Genomic DNA, 25,962 nt, shown 5'->3' with positions numbered 1-25,962 from the left:
TGTACACCATTTGAGTAGCAATGCCCATCAACTTTGGGGGGACCCTGGCACTCTCAAATATTTAATGGGGGGGCAAGAGCCCTAGGAGTTGGATCCTATGGCAATGGTGCCTACTTGAGAGGTGCTGGAACTGAGGTCCAGTGAGTTCTTGCTGAAAAAAAGCTCTGGAGATGCACTATTCCATGCTCTCCAACATTTCTCAGATGAAAATAGGGATGTCCTAAGGAAAAGTGGGACATTCCCGGATCAAATCGTAACCTGGGGCAGCTTCTGTAAATCCAGGACTGTCCCTGGAAAATAGGGACACTTGGAGGGTCTGTGCCTAAGTAGGCACCCTCTTGTGAGAGGGGGACAGTCTCTCTTCCCGATAACCTTCATCCTTTTTGCAAATTCATCCCCACCCCCCTCAAACCGGCAGGCATTAGGCCTGCCAAGTTGTTAATCTCCCTGATATGTTAGCTGAAGTGTTTTATCTGCTGCCTCTTCTCTCCCTCTTCTGTTGATTGATTATTTTGCAATATGTTGATTTGGTTGCAAGCCTCCTCTGTTAACAGAAAGGCTTATGGAAGATTATTTCGGTCGGGGAACTTCGGAGGCGCTTCCATGCTTCCTGCTCTCCTTCAGAAGGCAAGGTCACTCAGCCAAAGTGTGGGGAAGCCTTGGAGAGAGAGAGAGAGAGAGAGAGAGAGGCTGAAAGAGTTAACTAGAGGGGATTTGGAGTTCAGGCCACGAGGCTGAGAGGAGGACCCCTCTTCTCCGGCTGCCACGCTCTCCGCAGACAATGACGAGGCCTCGGACACTGGCGGTTCTGTTTTGCATCACAAGTTTGAAAAGTCCTCGGAGAGTCTCGTGATTTATGTGAGGTCTCTCGTTCAAGAGAAATAAACCATCCGCCAGACCCGAGTGAAATCGACACCACTTCGTTTTCTTGTGGAACCAGGATTTTACCCCTATCTGAGGGTTTCCCCTCCGTTCCAAGAAAAACAACCGAGGCCCTTTCTCACAGACGCTTTCTCCTCCATTTCTACAGCGGGGCTGCTGGGAAGGGGGTCTCGCCGTCCCCCCCCTGGAATCATGTGGCGGATTCCTTGCCGTTTCATTGGCCCAGTGCTAGAGAGAGAGAGAGGTCTTCGATTTACAAATAACAAACGTTTTTTCCTGCCTGTTGTGAAGCCAGAACAGCTGCAAGGAAAGCCAATAGCAATTCATTAGTTTTAGGGGATGATGCCCGCCCCCGCCCCATTTCCTTTAATGAGGTTTTGGGTTTTTTTGTTCCCTCACCCCCCCCCCACATTTAAAGAAATGCAACTGTCCCCAGTGAAGCCCACATTCCCTGCTCCCTCTGGTAACTTGATAAAGGGGAAAGAAGTTTAAACAAAACAGTCATGATGAAATGAGAGCCGGTGTGGACTGATGGAAAGAGAAAGAGAGCTCAACTAGGAACCGGCAGACCCGGGTTCGTATTCTGCCCCTACTGTGGACTTGCTGTGTTGACCAATGATCCTTGGAGTCTCAGTTTTACCATCTATGAAATGGGAATGGTAAGGATGGATTAGACTTTAAAAGAGGAGATGACTACTAGCCATGATGGCTACCTACAGTCTGCTTCCACACTTGGAGGCAGAAATGTTTCTGAACGCCAGTTCTTGGAAACCACAGGAGAGGAGAGAGCTGTTGTGCTTGGATCCTGCTTGCTATCGTCTGGTCGGCGCCTGTGAGAACAGGATTCTGGACAAGTTGGGCCATTAGCTTGATCCAGTAAGCTCTCCTTGCACTCTTATGGTGTCTGTTGTCTTCTGCCTCACATGAAGAAAACCAAGAAGACCTAACTCCGTCTCTCAGGCTTAACAGCCAAACAAAACCACACCATGTGGTGGACAGAGAAAGCCTTTTGTAGGAAGAAGGAAGCGGCAGTGTTAAAAGTCATGCTTTTAACAGAGACCTTTGAATGGGAAGGAGGAAGGAAGGAGGGGCAAAGATGAAATGAGAATCAGCAAAGGGAGTGTAGCCTTGAGTTTGAGGTGGAGCAAGAGACTAGAGGCCTTGGCAGAAGGAAGGAAGCCAAGTGAAGCCAAAGGCCAGACAAAGTGAAGTGAAACAGAACCAAGGATATCCTGACACCAGAAGAAACCAGATCCGGGAAGTGGACAAGCCGGCTTTAACAAGCGAGACCCTTAGGAGAGGAGGGTGCCAGAGCGACGGAGAAAGAAAGAGAGGAGGAAGGAAAGAGAGCTGTGCTTATTCCATTTCGTCTGGTGCATACTTCTTAATTGCTGGGGGCTCCACTCATTTTCTGTCTGGGAAGAAAAGCCTTTGCTGGACCGGGGTCTTTTGAAGAAGGGAGCCCTGGAAATGGAAACGATTAGCCAGCCAATCGCATTTGGTGCCATGTGATTACATCATCACATAATAGCAGCGCGGCACACGCTCTGAGAGCATACCTTCTTCAGCTGGTGGACCTAAGGTGAGAGATGGGTCACGCCAACCTGCCATGACCTTTTAGAGAGAGAGAGAGATGGAGAAAGTGAAGGAGGGGGAGAAGATGGAGAGATGAATCAAAAGAGAAAAGGGGAATGGTGAAGGAGAGACCAAGAAAGAAAGAAAGAAAGAAAGAAAGAAAGAAAGAAAGAAAGAAAGACCTTTAGGACTGCAGCAAGTCTTTTCTGAGTTTTGATATCTGCCTTGAAATTAGCATCTTTGGTATGGCTGAAAATTCAGCCCCCATGAAACAAATCCCTGACCATTCATGTTACTTACATGCTGTTGAGAGCCCCTTTTTGACTGCTTTTGGGGGGGCTTTCCCCTCACCCGCCTTGGTAGTTGGTGGGGAACAGCAGTTTACAAACACTGGCCAGGATTTGCACTTTTTGAAATATGGCAACTCTAAGTTGGCCAAACTGTGTTTTTGCCCAGTTGACTGTAATTTGCTTATGGGCATCCATAGCCCATAAACAAAATGGCCATGGGTGACTCCAGCAGCAAATTCCATTAAATGGCATGAAAGCTAACCCAGGGTGACAGTATACTTGTCAGTACCTCCTATGCTGCCCAGGGAAGGTCTCGTTAAATATCCCCTTTAAAAATCCACAATGTTTGGGAGACTGTTCCCTCTCCCAGCTCAGCTCCTTTTGAACCAGCTTAGCTTCCCATACATTGAAAAACCCCAACACTTAAACATGCTAAATTTCAAATTTCGCACCCACCCTCCCTTCCATTCTGCACAGAGAAGAGGTGCAAAGGGCTTATCTCTATGGGTGAGCATGGCTGCCATAGGTAACTTTATCCCCATTGATTGGAGATAAGTGGCTGATTGGAAAAGTGGGAAATGCCCAAACCATTTTAAGGCTCTGTCACTTTTTCTATTCATTTTCATGTGGTGGCCATTTTGGGTTATGCCAAACTCCATGGGAGCCATTTTATGTTATGATGGACACCCCATGGCAACCATTTTGTGACATTTGCACCCACAGAGCTTTCTCAAAATTCTAAATGTACCCACCAGGCCAAAAAGCTGGGAGACCTCTGAAGGGCAATGAAAGCAAAGAAGAAGAAAGAAAAAACTCCAGTAACACCACAGAAAAACACAAATATGTTCCTGATGAATATAAGAAATGGTCCCCACTTTTCAGCTCACATGAGAACCAAACAGGCAACGAGGCAAGGAGTTTTGCTCAGACCTAGTAAAAATAATATATGAGTTTTTTTAACAAAAGGAAAGGAAGAGGAGAAATTGGTCCATGTTGCAGGTTGAGGTTAAAGGTGTATCTCCGGTCTGGAAAGTTTAATGGGCATTTCTTTAGAAGGCTGCAGCGATTTGGGAAATGGAAGAGGGTCAAAAGATCAGTGTTGATTTTCTTAAGTAACGAAAATGAACCAAGTGATGAAAATGAAGGTTGGATATAGTCTCCGTGCCAAGAGGTTTCAAGTTCCAGGCTCAGAACAAATTCTGCAGATTCATGCAAACAATGCCGGCATTCTTGAGATGTGTACACTTGCCCAGTTTTTTGTGTGTATTCGAATTTTAGCAACACTGCATATTCATGAAGCAGACTTTACCTTCCCCGTTGAGAACCACAGCTGTAGGGTTCCCAATCAGTTGCTAGAATCCAACAAATTGTCAAAGTAAATAAAGCGAGAGAACCCCCCCCCCCCGCATGCCCTGGACGGCTAGTTTGCCAGTCTTTTTAAAAAATAGCTTTTTAGATTTCCTCTGCACAAGTGAATGCTTCAGATCTTGCGTGCCCTCCAAGTATTTCGTAAGGTTTTAATCCCACAGCGTTTTGTGAGTTAATCCTAGATGGTTTTCCTGGACCTGCCATCATGGTGACCTCCTTTTCTCCTCCGCTCGGCATTCGGAGATGTTGATCCCGATAGAGAAGAAACGAAGGGAGAGGGTTTCATGGGCTCCTTCCACTCCACACAAGGGAAATGATATAATTGGAACTGTTTGGATTTAGAAATTAAAATAATTTGGGTTTGCTCAGCAAGGTTCACACAACGTCAGCTTCCATCAGGCCGATGAGAAACAGAGGCGCCTTGGGAGTGAGAGGTTTGACAGCTCTCCCAAATAAGACCCTCACTGCTGGGGCAAGTTTCATTTTCCCTTTCCCTGTTTATTGTTGGATTGGAGGTAAGGTTTTCTCATGCGCTAAACAAATCTGTTTGTACTTTCCCAGAAGGTGGTGGGAGAAATTCTTGTGCAAAGACCTGGCCTGTACCACTGTACCAGGGCAAGCGGAGTTTCTCTTGGAAGCCTTGGCACAAAAATGGAAAGATGAAGAAGTCCCAATGAAAGAAGACTGGGTTATGAAGGTGATGGAATATGCTGAGATGGCTAAACTCACTGTGGGAATTAGAGAACAAACTGAGAGAGAGAAATTCTTGAAGAATGGAAATAAGAGGAGACAGGTGGAGGATCCCAGATGTGGTTAAATGGAGATGTGTGAGCTTGTGTTTTGGTGGTTTACACATGAAATAAAAGTCACATGGGCTTTCCTTGTCACAGTTCTAAGTAACATCCAAAGCAGCCCAATGAGTCACCCTTTCAACATGCAAACAAATCAAGGGTGGGAGAGAATTCAGATTGTTATCCAAGGATAAGTCAATCACGAACTCTTCCACAGTCCCACTATACTCTGTATTTGCGTTTCAAATGCAGCTCCAGGTTTTGAATGTTCTTGAGGTAGTTTTCTTTGCATGCAGACCACTTGTCAATCACACTGGTGACATGTCCCAACTGAGTTTCTGCTGCAAATGAATCTGCTGCACCATTTAACCCCTTCTTTAACCATGAATGCACCCATCACTTGCAGAAACCTTCTTCGGCAACTCTGCTGGTTTCCGACTGCTCTCCAGGCGTTCCCCACCTGTCTTCAGGTACATCACCACCATTAAGATCTGTAATTGCCAACATTTTTCTTTTCATCAGACTGTGCTCCTCTGACTTTTAAAGCAGCAGCTTGACCTGCAGTTAATTCTATCTTCATGCCGTTGAAAGCTTCACTGAGCTGATTTCTGTAGAACTTGCAGCCATTAAATGGCAGAGGCAAAGATCAGGACAGATTACATACACATAGGGACCACTTTGGTCATTTGGCAACTTCATAAGGCAGGGGAGTGGAACCCCTTTTTCTGCTGAGGGCCACATTCTTTTTGCTGGGGGCCACAAGCCACAGAGAAAAACCGGTGGTGGAGGTGGCAAAATTGCCCCTCCTTCCTCCCCACCCAGTGAGCTGCTGCATGAGGTACAGATTGGCCCCAAAGACTTAACTGATTGCCTGCAGAAGGCTTTCCCTCCCTGTGGAATGCCCTCCCTTCAGATGTCAAGGAGATAAAGAACTACACACCTTTTAGAAGATATCTGAAGGCAGCCTTGTATCGGGAAGTTGTTAATGTTTGATGTTTTGCTATGTTTTTATTTATGTTATAAGCTGCCTCGAGTGGCTGGGGAAACCCAACTAGAAGGGTGGGATATAAATAATAAAATTCTTATTCTTATTTGTCAGGGGACTGCCATCGGAACAGGGAAAGGAGGCAGAGGGGCAGCTGGGTTACAAGGAACCTCCGAAAATCTTGCGAAGCAGTTCCTCTTCCTGCGGTGGGGAAAGCCACACCTCCAGTGGGGAAGAAGGGAAGGGACCAGAGGATGCTGTTGGGAGCCTCAGCGCCACACCTCATCAGTCTGAGGGTGGGGAAAGCCACACCTCCAGGGAAAAGGAGGGGGAAGGGCTAGAGGATGCTGCTGGGAGCCTCAGCACCACTCCTGGTCAAGCCGGCCAGGAGGGAAGCACGCCTCTTCCGTCACCCACCTTGCGCAGAGGTGTAAAACACAAAGAAGGAAGGAAAAGGCTGGGGGTGACTAAGCTCTTATGTTGGGGGAGGACCCAGAAACAACCACTCCTGGATTCTGCTAGCGATCGAGGCAGACATGAACGTGTGGTTCTGCACTGTAAATAGTTTTGCACCAAAAGAAAACCTGTAAAAGACAGGTCGGAGTCCTGACTGGTTACTCGCACGCAACCACCACTGCCATCTGACATTATTCTTATTTCAAAATTAGGCTGTGAGGGCTGCAAGAAGGTAGGCAAGGATTAGAAACTAGCATTCATTCATTCAATTAAAGGAGTGGTAGTTTTCTTTTTTAATCTTGCTCATTCAGGCAAAAGAGGGAAAAAGAAAGAATATCCCAGAGTCGCTTAAAAATTACTTTTAAAAAAAGACATAGTCCCCGCCATCAGCCTTGCAATCTTAAAAGGCACAGCATAGAAGGAAAATGGATCGGGAAGGAGAAGGAGATAAGCAAGCTCTAGTTCAAGCTCTTAGTTACAAAATTGTTCTAATGACCATGAGTTCAAGGAAAGTTCAAGGAGAGGAGGCACTAAAAGCTGCCACTGAATGGCCCTGCATCCCTTCTCTTCCCACCTCGGCTTCAGCCTGATGTAATGACTGTTTCCAGGTGACAATTGATGGAGATAAGAGAATGGTTTTTAAAAAGGAAAGGAAAGAATGAGAACTAGAATGAGAGAGAAAGCAAGAAAGAAAGTAAAGAGAGAGAGAGAGAAAGAGAGAGAGAGAGAGAGAGAGAGAGAGAGAGAAAGAAAGAAAGAAAGAAAGAAAGAAAGAAAGAAAGAAAGAAAAAGAAAGAGAAAGAAATTGGAGCTACTTTCTGCAGCTTTTTGCTCCCACAGAATAATGGTATTATTTAAGCTCAGCCAACAAATAAGGAAGGCTAAAGCCGTCACTCTTGGCTTCTCTCAGTTGCTTCTTTTCCCTGTCTTAAGTTCTCCACATTTCCACATAGTTCGCGGGGTTTTTTAAGTCCTCATGAAAATTCATCGGCATTTTTGCAAAGCAGTTTCCCCGAATGCAGTGCATGTTATTTTTCACCAATATGTGTATCTAAAAGCACATGACACATGACTCAAGAACTGCAAAATTTGGAAAAGTGTGAATTTTGAAGGATGCCTGTGTTCCACTCTACATATAGTTTTTAGAAGCTTGAATTAGGTAGGTTTGCCCATTAAATGTCAACCAAAGCCATTCTCCCTTGCCTGCTGCCCTAAGCCAGTGGCAAAGGCCTTCCAATCTATATATGGCAATCTCTGGACTCCAGTGACCAGAAGAATTGTCTCTTTTAGGGACGGCAGAGAAATCTGATCTAGTTCGCTTTTCAAAGGTGAGCTTACCTAAGTCATCCTTTCCTAAACCACATGCAAAGTGAAACACGGGCAACTTGTCTTCAAATTTTGCAGTGCTGTTCTCCAGCCAAGTAAAGCATACAAAATTGCATATGCTAGGGCAAAGGCTACAAAGAAATGAATATATCAGGGAAAATATACTGCAAGGTGCATTATATTAAGAAAGTTGATGAGGGGGGAAGTGTGTACATTAAGCAAAATTTAACATAAAAATGTGTATATGTGAAATCTAGCACTAAAATGCTGGTGAATTTTCATGAGGACCTTTTGGGGGCGGGCAGATAATATCCATCACAAACTGGTGTGGAATGTGGATAACTGAATTTAATACTGGAAGAATGAGCAACCAAGAAAAGCCAAAATTTGCAGATGTGCCCATCCCTTAGTTCCATTTAACCAGTGCACAGGTCAGATGTGGCAGCATCAGGCATTTCTCTCTCTTTTTGCAATATTTTAAATTAAATTTTCAAATGTTACAAATTCTTTTAAAATACAATCAAAGCAAATCGCTCGTATCCATTGACTTCTCATCCACCATTCCATGGTGTTTTTTTATTCCCTTATAAAGCTGCTATGAGACTTATATTTTACCTTTAAATTAAAAAAATAATTCTATTTTTTTTTAAAAAAAATACAAATTCTCATCTGTTGCTATACTTCAGATCCTGCATACATTGCTTTTTCAGCAAGTACCCCCAAAAGAACCTCCTCCTCTTTCCAAAACAAAAAAACCAGTCCTCTCCCCCTGCCTTCAGTAAAATGACAGCTTCTGTAGTATCAGGTATTTAGAAGCTGGAAGAATGTAGCATGGGTGTTGCAAGAGGATCCCAGAGGTTGAAGACATCCAGGACTCAAGGTTCAAGACTGACAGCACCTAGTACTAGTACTGTTGATGTTGTTTAGTTGTTTAGTCGTGTCCGACTCTTCGTGATCCCCTGGACCAGAGCACGCCAGGCACTCCTGTCTTCCACTGCCTCCCACAGTTTGGTCAGACTCATGCTGGTAGCTTCAAGAACACTATCCAGCCATCTTGTCCTCTGCCGTCCCCTTCTCCTTGTGCCCTCCATCTTTCCCAACATCAGGGTCTTTTCCAGGGAGTTTTCTTTTCTCATGAGGTGGCCAAAGTCTTGGAACCTCAGCTTCAGGATCTGTCCTTCCAGTGAGCACTCAGGGCTGATTTCCTTAAGAATGGAGAGGTTTGATCTTCTTGCAGTCCATGGGACTCTCAAGAGTCTCCTCCAACACCATAATTCAAAAGCATCAATTCTTCGGCGATCAGCCTTCTTTATGGTCCAGCTCTCACTTCCATACATCACTACTGGGAAAACCATAGCTTTAACTATACAGACCTTTGTTGGCAAGGTGATGTCTCTGCTAGTACTAGTACTAGTGTGTGTCAAACTTGGGCAGCTGCCTGGACTTCATGTGTGTTTGAAGAGCTGTCTAGACCTTGGAACTAGTCAGATCCCAATTCTTTTCCATGTACTTTGGAGACTAGTAGAGAAGCTCCAAGGTCTGCAAAGACAGTTTTCTCTCTTTTTTTTCTTTTTAAGGCAGGCACTGAACATCTTTCTTGCATTGGGAAGGCTTTGGAAGTCTTGTGTTTGGGGGTCCACAAGAACTCAGAACTGGCCTGGTTTAACAGAAGTAGGAGACAGGTGGAGCACCCCAGTTGTGGATAAATGGAGATGTGTGAGCTTGTGTTTTGGTTATTTACACAGGAAATAAAAGTCACGTGGGCTTTCCTCGTCCCAATTCTAAGTAACATCCCTAGCCACCCAATGATTCACCCTTTGAACATGTAAACAAATCAGAGGTGGGAGAGAATTCAGATTCTTATCCAAGGATAAGTTGATCACGAACACTTCCACAGTCCCACTATACTCGGCATTGGTGTTTCAAATAGCCCCAGGTTTTGAATATTCTAGAGGTGGTTTTCTTTGCATGCAGACCCGTTCTCAGTCACACGGGCGACAGGTCTCAACTGAGTTTCTGCCGCAAATGAATCTGCGGCACCATTTATCCCCTTCTTTAATCGTTAATGCACCCTTTGCATAAAATTGGACCTGATAGCGGTCCCCAACTCAGTCACCAGGGGCATCACCTCCCACACTCCCCTATCTCATTATGAATATTTTGCCGTTTCCCCTCCATCCTCAATTCAGCTGGGGTGACGATGTCACAGCCGAGCCAATTAACTTTCCAAAGTAAGGCTTTGAAAGATGCTGATACAAATTCTTTTTCTGAAATCAAGCAATCTTCAATCTGCCCATTTCCTTCCTCTGGAGAGATTGTGATACATACTACACAAAACAGCAATTACGTTGGATTTGTGTGGGTTCCTCTGAACGTATCTTTTTTTTTTTTTTTAAATACAATTCTGCAGTCTGTAGAGGCCACATGATTTCCTTTTCACAATCTCAGGTCATTGTGTTTTCCCTCCGCAAGCAGCCTGAATCTAATTTACAGGCTATTAATTTTCTAAATCACTCTCCTTTTATGATCTTTGTCCCTCTCTCGCTGAGCCAAAGGTTGGTCAGTTGGCGAGGAAGAAATGCATTGCCACCGTAACCCTTGAACTCTGAGCTGTTTAGTTCCGGAGGGAGAGGCAAAACAGAGTGAAATAATCACATTTCTTCTTGGAACACTTTGACAGTTCTGGGGGGTTCGTGCCCCTCCTTGCCCCCTCCTCAGGGAACGTCTCTTTGCTTTTGTTTTGTCTCTCTTGCCTTGATTCGTTTCCTCACAAATTGGGGTATGACATCATGTGACGTGATAGTATCAAACCAAACTGAATTCCTATTTCAAAACACGTTTCCGTGCAGTCACCCGGCTCGGCCACTCCGCTGTTTTCTCTGACCATTTCTCTTAATTAAATGCCCATGAGAATTTCACTTGCGGAGTTTGCACGCACGGAACACCAGGCGAGGCTTTCGTATCTCTAAATTATGAGCAATTGAAATTTCAGATTAGTTCTCGTTCCAAGAAGTCACACTGGCCGCTCCACCTCCCTGAACTTTGGTCTTGGGTCACCTTCTTAATTAAATGCCTGTGAGAATTCCATTTCTTGAAGCAGGTCTCATTGGCGTGGCCTTCATATCTGAGAACGAATCAGCAAAATTCCTGCTTTGTTCTGGTTGTAAAGGCTTAAATTACAGGACGGGCCTCCTCCCTGACCTATTGCCTGGTGCCCTGTCACCTGTTCTGCACATCTGTTATGTCAATGGTGGGTGGCAAGTGCCATCTTCTCAGGTCCTAATTTTTGGGGGAGCACCAGGTTCCTAGGGGGCACCTGTCATGAGAGCCAGTGTGGTGTAGTGGTTAAGAGTGGTAGACTCGTAATCTGGTGAACCAGGTTTGAGTCTCCGCTCCTCCACATGCAGCTGCTGGGTGACCTTGGGCAGGTCACGCTTCTCTAAAGTCTCTCAGCCCCACTCACCTCACAGAGTGTTTGTTGTGGGGGAGGAAGGGAAAGGAGATTGTTAGTTGCTTTGAGACTCCTTAGGGCAGTGATAATGTGGGATATCAAATCCAAACTCTTCTTCTTCTTCTATCTTCTCTTCTCCCAACAGCTGAAAAAAAAATGAAAGACTCTTATCTTCACTTATAGATCAGGCAATATTGACCTATTGGGCAGTGATGTGAAGCCTGGCTATACCTGAATTTAGGCCATGAGGGTACACTTTTCCTGCGCAGGAGGTTGCCCTGAGGTCAGTTGCTGGAGCTGGGGGTTCATGCAAACAGACAGAAGGTATTATTCCCAGCCATTCCTCCAATATTTATACCAGGTGGCATGACCAATCCAGAAGCTTCATGTTGGTGGCCAATCATAGGGGGCGATGCTACACTCTTCTGCTCCCTGGATAAGGCTCTGGGGTCTTATTAGGTCTCATGGGGTCTTATTAGGTTCCTGATTCAAGCTCTGGTACCCCTGACAGTAGATCATATCCTGTATCATATTGCTATAAATATATTGCAAGTATATACAATATGTCATCTGTTAAATCCATCTATCACCAGGGCTATCATCTCAGATACCTAATGGTGCATCTAAACAACCACTTGGCTTCATTTCATAGCCCTTGCTGTTCTGCAAGTAACTTTCAAGCATGTAATCTATATTTATATCTCCACATGGACAGACATACACACATCCGCCTGCTGAAACTACAGGCTCATGTGTTAAGGGGGGGGGGATCACCCAAAATTATGCTGAATGCATATGCATTGTATTTGCGTGCCCCGTATAGCCCAGAATAAATATGATGCTGAAAAGGGGGGGGGGCTTGTAGTGTGTTTACAAAGTAGCCAGATTTGAGGATAGTGGATGAGGCAGGCTTAGCTTTGCATTAATAATAATAATAATAATAATAATAATAATAATAATAATAATAATTTATTTATGCCCCGCCCATCTGGCTGAATTTCCCCAGCCACTCTGGGTGGCTTCCAACCGAATATTAAAAACAATACAGCATCAAACATTAAAAACTTCCCTAAACAGTGGTCTTTTAAAAGTAAGATAGCTGCTTATTTCCTTCACATCTGAAGGGAGGGTGTTCCACAGGGCGGACACCACTACCGAGAAGGCCCTCTGCCTGGTTCCCTGTAACCTCACTTCTCACAGCGAGGGAACCGCCAGAAGGCCCTCAGTGTCTGGGCTGAACAAGATGGGGGTGGAGATGCTCCTTCAAGTATACAGGACCAAGGACTTCTGGGGCTTTAAAGGTCACCACCAACACTTTGAATTGTGCTCGGAAATGTAATGGGAGCCAATGCAGATCTCTCAGGACCAGTGTTATATGGTCTCGGCGGCCACTCCTAGTCACCAGTCTAGCTGCCGCATTCTGGATTAATTGCAGTTTCCGGGTCACCTTCAAAGGTAGCCCCACGTAGAGCGCATTGCAGTAATCCAAGTGGGAGATAACTAGAGCATGCACCACTCTGGCAAGACAGTCCACAGGCAGGGAGGGTCTCAGCCTGCGTACCAGATAGATCTGGTAGACAGCCACCCTGGACACAGAATTAACCTGCGCCTCCATGGATAGCTGTGAGTCCAAAATGACTCCCAGGCTGCACACCTGGTCCTTCAGGGGCACAGCTACACCATTCAGGACCAGGGAGTCCCCCACACCTGTCCACCATGTAGTACAGGGGTCTGCAACCTTTAAGACAAAAAGAGCCACTTGGACCCATTTCCGAAGAAAAGAAAAAAACTGTGAGCCGCAAAACCATTGCGACATTTAAAACAAACATATCTCCAGAGCTGCGATCTGACAGCGGGTGGGAAGGTGACGTCGGGACGGTGCATGACTAACGCACGCACCGCCCCCATGCGACGTCACAGCCAGTACAGCGCCCGCCACAGTGGGGAGTGTCGGGGCGCACAATGTGCCTCCTCCCCTTGCTAGTATCCGCCCCGGAGCCACGGCAAAGGTGTAAAAGAGCCACATGCGGCTCCGGAGCCGCGGGTTGCAGACCCCTGGTGTAGTAGAAAGGTTTAACCTTTTGTCCTGTTACCCTTGTGAATGCTGCAAACCTGGAAGTATTTTTCTGGGTTTCACCGCTCATGCATGCGCAGAAGCACTAAACCATGCCACGCGCATGCGCAGAAGCAGTCCTCTGGTTGCGAATTCCTCGGGATGCGGCCGAACCTCCGGAACGGATCCCGTTCGCAACCGGAGGTACTTCTGTAATTGATTATGTAAACGACATAAGCAATATGCAATTAGTGTAATTTCGCCACAGTGGACATTGAGACGAGTAACCCAGTTTTTGGTGGAAGGCAAACTGCAGTGGAATGGAAGCACTGCTGCATGCCACAAGTACAGGGCAGAATGGACAATGATGCCTTCTTGCATCCCCAGCTCCAGTACAGGCGGTGACACACTCCATGCACACAAACATACATTGCTAAAGGCTCTTCCTTGCCCTATGTACACTGAATTCATTTACTCTGCAAGGATCACTCCTGCAGCAGTTTTAAAAGCAAATATGGAATTTGTTGCTTAAAGATATGTTGGGGGGGAGGATGCAATACCGTATTTTTCGGTCTATAGGACGCACCGGACAATAGGACGCACCTTGTTTTAGAGGGGGGGAAACAAGAAAAAAAAATTCCCCCCTCTCTGCCCAGCACCCCTTCAGCGAAGCGGCAGGAGGCGCTGCGGAGAGAGAGGGAGAATTTCCCCCCTCTTGTTTCCCCCCTCTAAAACAAGGTGCCGTTCAGTCGCCTTCAGGCAGCTACCTTGGAGGCCTGGAGAGCGAGAGGGGTCGGTGCCCACCGACCCCTCTCACTCTCCAGGCTTCAGGTTCCTTTTAACCTGCTCTTTGGGGCTGGCAGGGGGGGGGAAGCCCACCACCAGCCCCAAAGAGCAGGTCGGGGAGCGGCGGAAAGGCACGCAGCGGAGAGGTGATGCGCGACTACCGCAGGAGCCTCTTTAGCCGCGCACGCGCTCTCCCAGCTGGGAGAGGGTCGCTGGGGGCTGCTTTAGCCGCGCACGCGCTCTCCCAGCTGGAGAGGTGACGCGCGACTACCGCAGGAGCCTCTTTAGCCGCGCACCACGTCTCTAGCTGGGAGAGTGCGCGGGCGGCTAAAGCAGGCCCCCCGCGACCCTCTCCCAGCTGGAGAGGTGACGCGCGACTACAGCAGGAGCCTCTTTAGCCGCGCGTGCGCTCTCCCAGCTGGAGAGGTGGTGCACAGCTAAAGAGGCTCCTGCCATAGTCGCGTGTCACCTCTCCAGCCGGGAGAGGGTCGCGGGGGGCTTGTTTAGCTAAAGAAGCCCCCCGCGACCCTCTCCCAGCTGGAGAAGTGGTGTGCAGCTAAAGAGGCTCCTGCCATAGCCGCGCGCCACCTCTCCAGCCGGGAGAGGGTCACGGGGCTATGGCTTCTTCGCTCCATAGGACGCACACACATTTCCCCTTCATTTTTGAAGGGGGAAAAGTGCGTCCTATAGAGCGAAAAATATGGTACATTATCAAAATTGCTTGTTAGCAACCTTTCAAAACAAGCCTTTAAAAAATTTTTTTTTTGATAATTTTCAGGTTTATACATTTCAATAATTTTACAGTCATTTTAACATTTCAAAACTTGACTTCCTTCCCCCTCTTTCTGCAGTTCCTTAAATTTATTTTTATGTAAATCAACTTAATTTGTTCATTTATTCCTTTGCTTTAAATATATACTCTTATGAAACTGCAGGTTATTACAATTACCCTGCCAATGTTCTAATCAGTTTACATTTTGTTTGTAAATATTCCATAAACCATTTCCATTCTTATATAAAAAGTTTTTTATCATGTTTTCTTATTCTTCTGGTAAGTTTTGCCATTTCTGCATATTCCAGAAGTTTTTCTGTCCATTCTTCCTTTGCTGGGACTTCTACTTCTTCCTGTTATGGGGCAAGTAACATTCTTGCCACTGTAGTACCATACATGAATAAGTTTCTGTACAGTTTGGGTAGTTCTGTCCCTATTAAGTGAGAGCTGGACCATAAAGAAGGCTGATTGCCGAAGAACTGAGGCTTTTGAATTATGGTGCTGGAGGAGACTCTTGAGAATCCCATGGACTGCAAGAAGATCAAACCGATCCATTCTTAAGGAAATCAGCCCTGAGTGCTCACCGGAAGGACAGATCCTGAAGCTGAAGCTCCGATACTTTGGCCACCTCATGAGAAGAGAAGAGTCCCTGGAAAAGACCCTGATGTTGGGAAAGATGGAGGGCACATGGAGAAGGGGACGACAGAGGACGAGACGGTTGGACAGTGTTCTCGAAGCTACCAGCATGAGTTTGACCAAACTGCAGGAGGCCGTGGAAGACAGGAGTGCCTGGCGTGCTCAGGTCCATGGGGTCACGAAGAGTCGGACACGACTAAACGACTAAACAACAACAAGTCCCTATTAATTCCCAAAAGGAATTCAAAACAAGCCTTCTTGATCACTGGACCCACTATTGGTCTAGTCCTCTCAAGCCACCGGTGTCTGTCTTTTGTGAACCTAAATCTTGACTGAGGTTCACAAAATCATGCTAAGCTCTCGCCAGCAATAAAGGTAAAGGTAAAGGTACCCCTGCCCGAACGGGCCAGTCTTGACAGACTGTGGGGTTTGTGCGCCCATCTCACATTTATTGGCCGGGGGCCAGCGCTGTCCGGGGACACTTCCGGGTCACATGGCCAGCGTGACATCGCTGCTCTGGCGAGCCAGAGCCGCACACGGAACGCCGTTTACCTTCCCGCTGGTAAGCGGTACCTATTTATCTACTTGCACCCGGGGGTGCTTTCGAACTGCTAGGTGGGCAGGCGCTGGTACCGAACAGCGGGAGCGCACCCCGCCACGGGGATTCGAACCGCCGACGTTTCGATCGGCAAGCCCTAGGCGTTGAGGCTTTAGCCCACAGCGCCACCCGCGTCCCTAGCAATACTTACAGCTTAATGCAAGAGAGAGAGAGGATAAAAGAACCTTGGCTCTCCCAGTCAACTCCTTTAATAATTCCCGCAGCCTCTTGCCTAGACCAACTGCCGATATGTATATGTTTGCTTTCTCAAGCATTCTCCTATGTGCGTTTTTATCGGTAAGTGTATTTACAAGGTCTTCATTACTTCCTAATTGTCCGCTGCCTCTTCTCTTTAGTTATCTTCCCAAAGAGCAATTTATTAAAAACAAAACAAAAAAGCAATTGGGTAACAGCCGTTTAAAAGCTATTCATCCACTCCAGACCAGGCTCGTTTGTTAATACCCTGCTCTCTCCGCGGCCTTCCTTTCCCCCCTTGGCACCCATAAAAAGGCCTTGTGTTCCCTGCAACCTTTTTATTCACAGTAAGTCATGCTCCTCTTTAATTGTCTTATCTTTCCGCCTGTAGCTTTCAGTGGACTCTGTGTAGATCTCGTCTCTTCTCTCGCTCCCCCCTCTCTTTCCCACCCTGCTACAGGCCCTTTCTCTTTGCCACTAGATCATGGGTCTCCGGAACAATCCCATCAAAAGCCACTTTGCTCCTACTGTAGGAAGGCCCCTCAGGTGCTGGTTTACCAGAGATGATACTCCGGTAGCACTAATGCTAATAAAAATATGTATTTATTCTCTGGCTGCCTTATGCAAATGAATCCCATCCAATGGCTTATTCAACAAGGTCCACTAATCTATTCATTATAGTCACAGCTTGCAATTTGTCACAGATGTCCCGTGGTCTCGTCCCTACCTTCTGATTGGAAGCCTGGGCAATTTTATTTAAAGCAGGATAATAATGAATGATGGATGAATTTTTCATATAAATCCTTTATCTTGTTGGCATAAGTCAGACTTTCGGGATTTGTAAATGTTTCTGACATATATTTATATAGCCTCCTTGTGATCACGCACTAGTGGTTACTGACACACAAACACACACACAGAGCATAAAATGGTTGGATGGGCACACAGCTTAACTCTTAGCTAGAAGTTGTCTCGTCTTTCTGGCTGGGAGTAAAGGCAAAAGGCTCACAGCACCCTTCACCACCCCCCTCCCAGCACTTGATAAAAATGAGAATATATAGGAGGTGAATATATATATATATATATAGGTGTATAATGGGAGAAATTTGCACTACAGTGGATGCTCGGGTTGCGAACGTGATCTGTGCAGGATGAACGTTCACAACCCGCAGCGTTCGCAACGCATGTCTGCGTGTCTGCGCAAAGTGCGATTCAGCGCTTCTGCACATGTGTGACGGCCAAAAACCCGGAAGTAACCCGTTCCGGAAGTAACCCGAAAAAACACAACCTGAAGCGGCTGTAACCCGAGGTATGACTGTATAACAGTGATGAATTTTCAAGATCATGTTCTTCAAAATAAAATAAAATACACAAACTGGTGGAAATTTAAGACCAGAAAAACAAGAAATGAAGAGAAATCAAAATTGACAGACCACCCATCCCTACTTGTCACACCATGGGTTTGGATTTTGAATGTTTTTGCCTGGGTAGAAATTAATATTATTAAGTTGTTCTTGTTGATAATTCAGTTTATATACTGCCCTTTATCAAAAGATCGCAGGGCGGTGTACTACATTAAGAACACATTTTGTGGAGCATAAAAATAAGAACATAATTTAAAAAGCATAATAATGGACAGCATAATAATAAAATCAGCATAACAACAGTTGTCCCCACACAGCTGTAACAGGCCATAGATTACTGAATGGCCAAAGGCCTGGGTAAAGAGGAATGGAATGATGGCACCAGGTGGGCCTCTCTGGGGAGAGCATTCCACAGATGGGGAGCCACCACAGAAAAGGCCTGTTCTCCGAACCTCTCGGGTATGAGGGAGGAAAGAGAAGGGCCTTGGATGATAAGCGAAGGTCCGTATTGGTTCCTATGGGGAAAAGTGGTCCTAAAGGCATTGAGGTCCTGAACCATGGAAGGCTTCATACCGTATTTTTTCGCTCTATAGGATGCACCTGGCCATAGGATGCACCTTGTTTTAGAGGGGGAGAACAAGAAAAAAAATCTCCCCCTTTCTTCCATTTCTCCTCCTGCTTCGCTGAAGGGGTGCTGCACAGCTCTCCCTCTCCCACATTGCCTTCGCCTTCAATGAAGGCGACCCGAAGCCTCCGGGGCGCAGCGGGAGTTCCCGCTGCCCTCTGGAGGCTTTAGGCGGCTACCTTGGAAGCCTGGAGAGCGAGACCCCCCTCGCTCTCCCAGCTTCAGTGAAGGCGACCTGAAGCCTCCGGAGCACAGAGGGAGTTCCCGCTGTGCTCCGAAGGCTTTGGGTTCCTTTCGCTGAAGCCAGGAGAGCAGGACTCTCCTGGCTTCAGTGAAAGGAGAGGTGAAAGGAGCAGCCTTCGCGCTGCTCCCCGAGCTTGTGGGGCTGGCGATGGGGGAAGCTCGGCTTTCGCCCACCGCCAGCCCCAAAGCACAGGTCAGGGAGCAGCGGAAAGGCTGCGCGCAGCCTTCACGCTGCTCCCCGACCTTGTGGGGCTGGGGGGGGACCCGGGTCCCCCCCCCAGCCCCAGGTACCACACATTCACTCCATAAGACGCACAGACATTTCCCCTTAGATTTTAATAGGAAAAAAGTGCGTCTTGTGGAGCGAAAAATATGGCAGGTCAGCACCAGCACTTTGAGTTGAGCCTGGAAACCAAACGCCAGCCAGTTGGGCCAGGATCAACTTTATATGCTCAGACTGTCTCATGCTGGTGAGCAATCTGACCAATGAATTATACACCAGCTGAAGTTTCTGAACCGTCTTCAAATGCAGCCCCATGTGTTACGCATTGCAGTAATCCAACCTAGAGGTTACCAGAAAGTCTCTGAAAATGCTTCTTGTTTGCCTGGATAGATGACAAAGAAGGGTGTGTGTGTGTGTGAAGAAACTATCAACTGACATGTGGCCCCTGGAAGGCTATCCAGAAGGGAATATGGCCCTTGGTTCCCCACTTTTGGTCTTTGGACATAATCTCTGGAACAAGGCTTGGCAGAACACAGAGCTTAGGGATGGGACTAACCAGCCATCATCAATGGAGTTAGTTTGACTGAACAGGGACTGAGTGCCATTGATAAGGGTTCACTCAGGATTCAATACCAGTACCAGGTCAGTTTTAGAAAATGGGGCAAGCTAGGGCTACCATATGTCCAGAATTTCCCAGACACAGCTGGGACTTGGCCGTTGAAAACAGTGTCAGGGCAGAAATTGCTGAAATGTCCGGGAAAATCCGGATGTATGGCAACCCATGTCGGAAGTGTAGTTTTTGGAGCATTTCTTTTAAAATAGCTCAAAAAATTACATTATTGAAATATGGCAACCCTAGGTAAGCCCTAATAACTGAGCATGTGCAGAGTGGTTTCCCCTTACCATTGAGTAAGCACAGGCAGGGCCTTTTAGGTTGTGGTGCCTCATCTACAGAAGCTCTCTCCGGTCTCCCATGGCATCCACTCTGATGCCTTTTGTGCACCAGACAAACACCTTTCTATTTAGTCGAGCCTTTTAAATACTGTTTAAAGCAGATTTATTTCCCTGCAGCTATGTCCTTATGTTTAAAGTACTCTGCTGTTTCAGCTGGGTTTCAAAGTGGCTGCAATGTTTTATTGTTTTGTTTTCATTGCTTTTATTGCTGTGAGTCGACGTGGGAGTGGAAATTCTGCCGGATGGTATGTCACAGCCTCAATAAATATAAGGCTGGCGTTGCACCCTAATGTGGATTCTGAGGGATAGCAGAAGTCTTGCTGGCCAAATGAAAAACTCAAAACCTGAAGAATATTTCTGATTTCGCACTCATTTGGGAGATTAGATGGAACGGAGCCCCAGGTCAGAGAGCAATAGAGCAAGCAGTAAATTTCAGCACATGATTGCGGGAGTAAATAAGAAGAGCCCTGCAGGTTCAATGCACTGCCTAGTATAGGAGATTCTGTTTCTTTCAATAATAATAATAATAATAATAATAATAATAATAATAATACCACCCCAGCCAGATCCCTCTGAGAACCCGACATGCAGGAAAGGAAGCCAATAGTGTAGTGAATAGGAACTAGAAGAGGATATGTTTATTAGATACAGTGGTGCCTCGCAAGACGAAAAGAATCCGTTCTGTGATTCTCTTCGTCTAGCGGTTTTTTCGTCTTGCGAAGCAAGGCCATTGAAGGATTAGCGGATTAGCGCTATTAGCGGCTTTTAGCGGCTTATCTGCTGATTGGATCAGCTGATAAGCGGCTTAGCGGCTTAGAAAAGGGGGGGAGGAGGGGAAAAAACCAGCAAGAACTCGCAAGACATTGTCGTCTTGCGAAGCAAGCCCATAGGAAATTCGTTTTGCGAAGCACCTCCAAAACGGAAAACTCTTTCGTCTAGCGAGTTTTCCGTCTTGCGAGGCATTCGTCTTGCGGGGCACCACTGTATTATCCTTCCTTCCTCACATTTGTGTGTTCAGCAGAACGCCATCCCTATGCAACTGAAAAGGGAAGCTTTGATAGGCTAGTTTTAGCCTTTTAGTTTAAGTAATCCAGGATTCTTTAAGGCAGACTGGATTCTCCTGATATCCCCCCCCCTTTTCTCCTCCTTAAAACAACAATTACACAGTCCTGTAAAAGGTAAAAATACCATTTACTCACTCAGAATGCTTGCCGAAGAGCAACAGATACAGCAGCTTCGTTCAGGCAGGCTTAAAATGGTAATTTGGTTACAAAGACATACTTAAGTCTAGCTTAAAACGGTGTCTGAACAAAATGCAATGGAATGAAATAACTTTATTCCTCCCTCTCTCCCTCCACTTCTCTTTCTTTCCAACCGCACAATATCTATGACAATAGTGTCTCATACCAAACATAAACAAACTGTGGAAAAGAGTCTACGAATCAAAAATAAAGACACTATATGTACTTTTCCTTGTTTCTTTGTTTCCTTGTTTGTTTTATAACACAAGAAAACCTTTAATAAAACTGCTTTTAAAAAAAATGAAAAAGGGAACCCACAAGCCGCCCTTTGTGGAAAATAACATGGGTTTTTTTTGGAAACCACAAAGTGCCACCTCTCCGTTTCTGGGCAAAGTGCTTTTCAAGAGAGGGATCACGCAGTGTGTGTCACACACACAACCCTTTTAAAAGTTGGCAAAAGCTATGCTAACAAGGCTAATGGCTGCACAATCTGCATTCCACCCTGTCAGCAATTTTATTTGCCATGCAGGGCCGGTTCTATCATTAGGTATAGTGCAACAGCTGCCTCAGGTAACAGCTGGTGGCAGATGGGGAGTGGGTGTGCAGTGAAGTGTTGTCCCATATCTTGTCCCTTTCTAAAATTTATTTATTGCTGTGTGTTTTTTCTTTTTGTAAATCTACCAAAGAATAAAAGAAAATTAGGATGAAGGGGTTTTCTCCGGACGGTGGTTGCGTGTGCTGTGTCCCGATTGCTGGTGGCACTTGCCCTTCTTTTGATAGTAAATGCTGGGGGGGGGGGCAGCAACAAAAAATGGGAGGTCAAGGAGGGTCAGTTGGGGGGGTGAGGAATGTACCTATTTTCATCTGAGGAATGTTGGAGGGTATGCATTTGGGTGCACTTGAGGACACAGAAGTCCCATTGCCCTTGTTTATGCAAGAATGAATTGCCAGTCTCATCAACTTCTGTATGATGACTGATCAGCAAAATATTTTGGGCCAGCCAAGTTGCCAAGCAAGGAAACATGCATTGTATCAGGCAGAACTGTTGAGTCTTTTAGCCAAAATTGGTCTCCTCTAGAATTGGCAGCAAGTGCTAATTTCAGGAATCTGGGAGTCACCTCGTTGGAACCCCTTAACCTATAGGAAGGATGAAATGAAACCTGAGCATCGTTTAGGAAGCATCTGGTCTTCTTGGGCGCCTATGGAGAGTGAGAGTGATAGCACAGTTAGAGTAGCGGATCTTCTTATGTCCTTGGGATACTAGCAAATCCCTGACTTTGCCAGGTCAGCTACAGTGGCTTTCCTTTGTGTAAAACAGAGGTCTTTCCCATCACCTGTTAGATGACTTCCCCCCCCCCTCACCAAATGAAGATGCCAAGAATTCAATGTGGAAGCTTCTGCATGCTAAGTACCTATACTTTCATGAGCCCCACCCACTCCCCACTTATGGGGTGCATCCACACTAATAGTCACACTATGGCTTACCCCATAGTGTGGTGCTGGAGGAGACTCTTGAGAGTCCCATGGACTGCAAGAAGATCAAACCTATCCATTCTGAAAGAAATCAGCCCTGAAGGACAGATCCTGAAGCTGAAGCTCCAAGACTTTGGCTACCTCATGAGAAGAGAAGACTCCCTGGAAAAGACCCTGATGTTGGGAAAGATGGAGGGCACAAGGAGAAGGGGACGACAGAGGATGAGATGGTTGGACAGTGTTCTCGAAGCTACGAACATGAGTTTGACCAAACTGCAGGAGGCAGTGGAAAACAGAAGTGCCTGGCGTGCTCTGGTCCATGGGGTCAGGAAGAGTCGGACACAACTAAACAACCAAACAACAACAACAACAACATGGCTTACCCCCTCGAAAGTAGCAGTTGCCATGCTCACCTGTGTTAGATAGATAGATAATTTATTACGGTCAAAGACGAGCTCACATACTATAACACAATAAAAACAACGTTCATAAAGATAAAATATATAATTGGAGCAGATTGCAGCAATAGTTCATGAGTTAAAATTGAGATACATACATACACCCGTACAACTGAGATTTGGGCTACCATTAAAAAATTGACCCTGAGGCACCCCAAAAGGCAATTCCCTAGTAAGCTATTTCCCTAGTAAGCTATTTTATTCTAGAGGATAACCTGTGCCTACAAATCTGGGCGCAGAATCTGGCTACCAGATTCTTGTGATCTTTGCCTAAGAGGAGAGATTTAAGTTTAGACTTGTCTGAAAGATCAGCGAGCCTCTTCAGCAAAGGATCAGTGGTGTCTCTACGAATCTCAACATAAAAAGGACATCTAAAAAATATATGTTCCAGGCTTCCTATTTCCCCTAATGAGCAGGCGCAAAGTCTCTGTGCGTACAGGACCCGTCTATAGGAGCCTTCCAGAACCAGTGAGGGCAAGGCCGAGCTTCTAGCAAGAGTAAAAGCCCTTCTTGCGTTTCTGGATGTGAGGAAATAGAGATATGCCGCTGGAGCTCACCTGTGTTTTTCATGGTCTCCAAAGTTTCTGGAAACGGATTCCTACTTTCCGCAGAAGGCTTTGCAAAATGATGTTCCCCAGGTTTGCTCAGCAGCGAACCTGACAGGCTCCCCTCCTTGCATGGCTGGTCTTTAGAACTCAGCTCCCTTCCCAATTCTTTCCTTTGATTTTCCAGCATTCCCTTGGGAGAATTCGGCTGGCAGTTACTAAGTGAAATTGGGGTTTCTGTTTTGTTTTTTAACCGTGTTTGGCAGCCCGGCCCGGCCCCCTCTGTTGGCACAGTTTTGGTTTTCAGCGACTTTCGCTTATTATTAATGTTTCGGCTTTGCTTACCCAAGTGCTTATAAGGTCCAATACATTTCCCGACCTGTCCTTACACTATTGTTTGGAAAGATTCATTAGGACTTCGGCTGGAAATTATAGTGACAGATAGAGCTGGGTAATTTATGGCTTTTCTTGAAGGTTGCACAATTATTAAATAACTGTCCTTCCTTCCCTTCCCTTTTCCTCCCCTCCCTCAGCCACTTGTTGGAAATAAACATTGCATTTAGCTGTAGAAAAACTAGCTGTTGAAGAAATCAAATATCCAATACGAGCCCAGAAGTGGGTCCTTCAGGAGCTTTCACTCCCTCGCGCCAATACACACACAATCCCGCACTTCAGAAACAAGGGTCCTTGCTTGTTAATGTCTCCAGCCAATCTTACTGTCCAGACTGAGTCTCTGTAGAGACGGCTCTGTAAACACCCCAAGTTAAACATTCACCTTGACCAATGAGAAGAAACAGTGGGGAAATGAAACCCACCTCCCAAATTAGGGATGGGCTGCACAATGCTACATGCAGTCATGCTGCCTTGGCTTATGACTAGTGTGGTATAGTGGAAAGAGTGGTTGGGGCCCTCAAAGCAGAGACTCCTGGGTCCAGATTCTCAGATCAACTGTGAAGTTCACCAACTGATCTTGTGGTGGCCATTGATCTTTCAGCCCAACCCACCTCAGAAGGTTGTTGTGAAGAGCAAATGAATCCATGCATGCTGCCTATAGGAGGGCCTAAATGTAAATGGACTACATGAATTCGTTGTCTAACTTGTCTGCCATGAGCAGAACCTGCAATTTCATTTCATTTTATTGCATGGTGGTTGCACACAATCTGCAGAGGCATATGGTAGCAGTTGGGCTCTGCTAGAGGTGTTGGTGGTGGGGTTGCGTGTTTGAATGCTCCCCACATAAATATAACATGCACACAGGAAGTTAGCATGCTAAGGCTACAATTTCATGGTCTTAGTCGTTTTCTATGTTCAGTGAACCATCGTTATCATCATCATTATTTGGGAGACCATTCAAGTGTGCAGCCTTTCATTGGTACAGCTAGAAAGAGCTGTAGCAAATGATTATCTGAATTGTTGTTTAGTGTGTTGTTCCAGCTCCTCAAAGTGCACATGACTATTCTACTCATAGTGGGTGGGGTTTTGTTTTTTTTGTGTGTGTGTGTCTTTTTATTCACAGCCCAGCTCCCAATGAATGGGTCAGATAACCAATTTGCCCTGAGGAAAACCTGGAATTTTGCACAACATTGCCAATGTTGAGTAAGGTATGCAAAGTCCAAACTCCTGCTCATAGACATGTAGCTTCTCTCTCTTTTACAAATGGAGCAATCAGCTTCATACGTCTTGTGCAACACAAGGTTTATTCAGAAGTACTGTAAGCCCCATTGTCTTGAAAGGGAATTATTTCCTTGAGAGCCAGTGTGGTGTAGTGGTTAAGAGCAGTTGTCTCATAATCTGGGGAACCGGGTTTGCGTCTCCGCTCCTCCACATACAGCTGCTGGGTGACCTTGGGCTAGTCACACTTCTCTGAAGTCTCTCAGCCCCACTCACCTCACAGAGTGTTTGTTGTGGGGGAGGAAGGGAAAGGAGATTGTTAGCCGCTTTGAGACTCCTTAAAGGAGTGAAAGGTGGGATATAAAGTCCAAACTCTTCTTCTTCTCTTCTTCACATAGGATCACAGGAAGCTGCCATATGTGGGGTCAAGATTTTGGTCTCTCTAGCTCAGTATTGTCTACTTTGACTGGAAGCAGTTCTTCAGGGTCCCTCCCAGCCCTCCCTGGAGATGCCAGGAATCAAACTCAGAACCTTCTGCAGGCAAAGCAGCTGTTCTTCCAGTGATCTACGGGCCTTCCCCTGTGCATAAGAGCGCACAATGCTCTGAGCATCTGAGAAGCGCCTGTGCCTCTTCTGCGCTGCTATCACAGCTCTCTCCCTATGTTTCTTTAAGCCGCTTCATTGCAGATCAATATCTTTATATGAAAGTTGCTTCTTTGTTTCCTTCTCCTTCTTCATACGTGTTTGCCTCTGGCATTCCCCGAACAACGAGCTGTTCTCTTAAAAGCAAAGCAACTTTCTGGAAATCCCCTGCAAGCAAAGTTTTTCTCTTTTCTTGCAGTTATCCTGAGGTCCAGCCTGCCCTTCCTTTCGTGGAAAGGCCTGTTTCTCAAACGGAATTTCTCCCCTGTCCAGTCCTGACATGCCCAGGAAATAGACTACGGATGTTACTAATCAGCAGATTAATCAGAGACGTCAGTGTGTTTCCTGAGCTATCTGCCTAATGATTCCCAAAGACTGCTACAAAGCAGTGGCAGCCTTGACAGGGTACAGTTTTTCCC

At 46.1% G+C, this 25,962-nt stretch overlaps 1 long non-coding RNA gene across 1 annotated transcript in view; it reads right to left on the bottom strand.

The window, feature by feature from the left end:
• The window catches only part of LOC309533416, a 45,958-nt gene extending 25,032 nt beyond the window's left edge, over positions 1 to 20,926 (bottom strand). The window contains exon 1 of the long non-coding RNA XR_014220229.1: positions 20,773 to 20,926. This is a non-coding gene — a long non-coding RNA (uncharacterized lncRNA). The remainder of the gene's footprint in view (positions 1 to 20,772) is intronic.
• Positions 20,927 to 25,962: the final 5,036 nt, after the last annotated feature.

This window comes from Podarcis vaucheri (genome assembly GCF_965113315.1).
Source record: "Podarcis vaucheri genome assembly, chromosome: 5".
NCBI lineage: Eukaryota > Metazoa > Chordata > Lepidosauria > Squamata > Lacertidae > Podarcis > Podarcis vaucheri.
The sequence above is the reverse complement of the archived record's forward strand: the minus strand, read 5'-3'. Positions and strand labels throughout refer to the sequence as shown.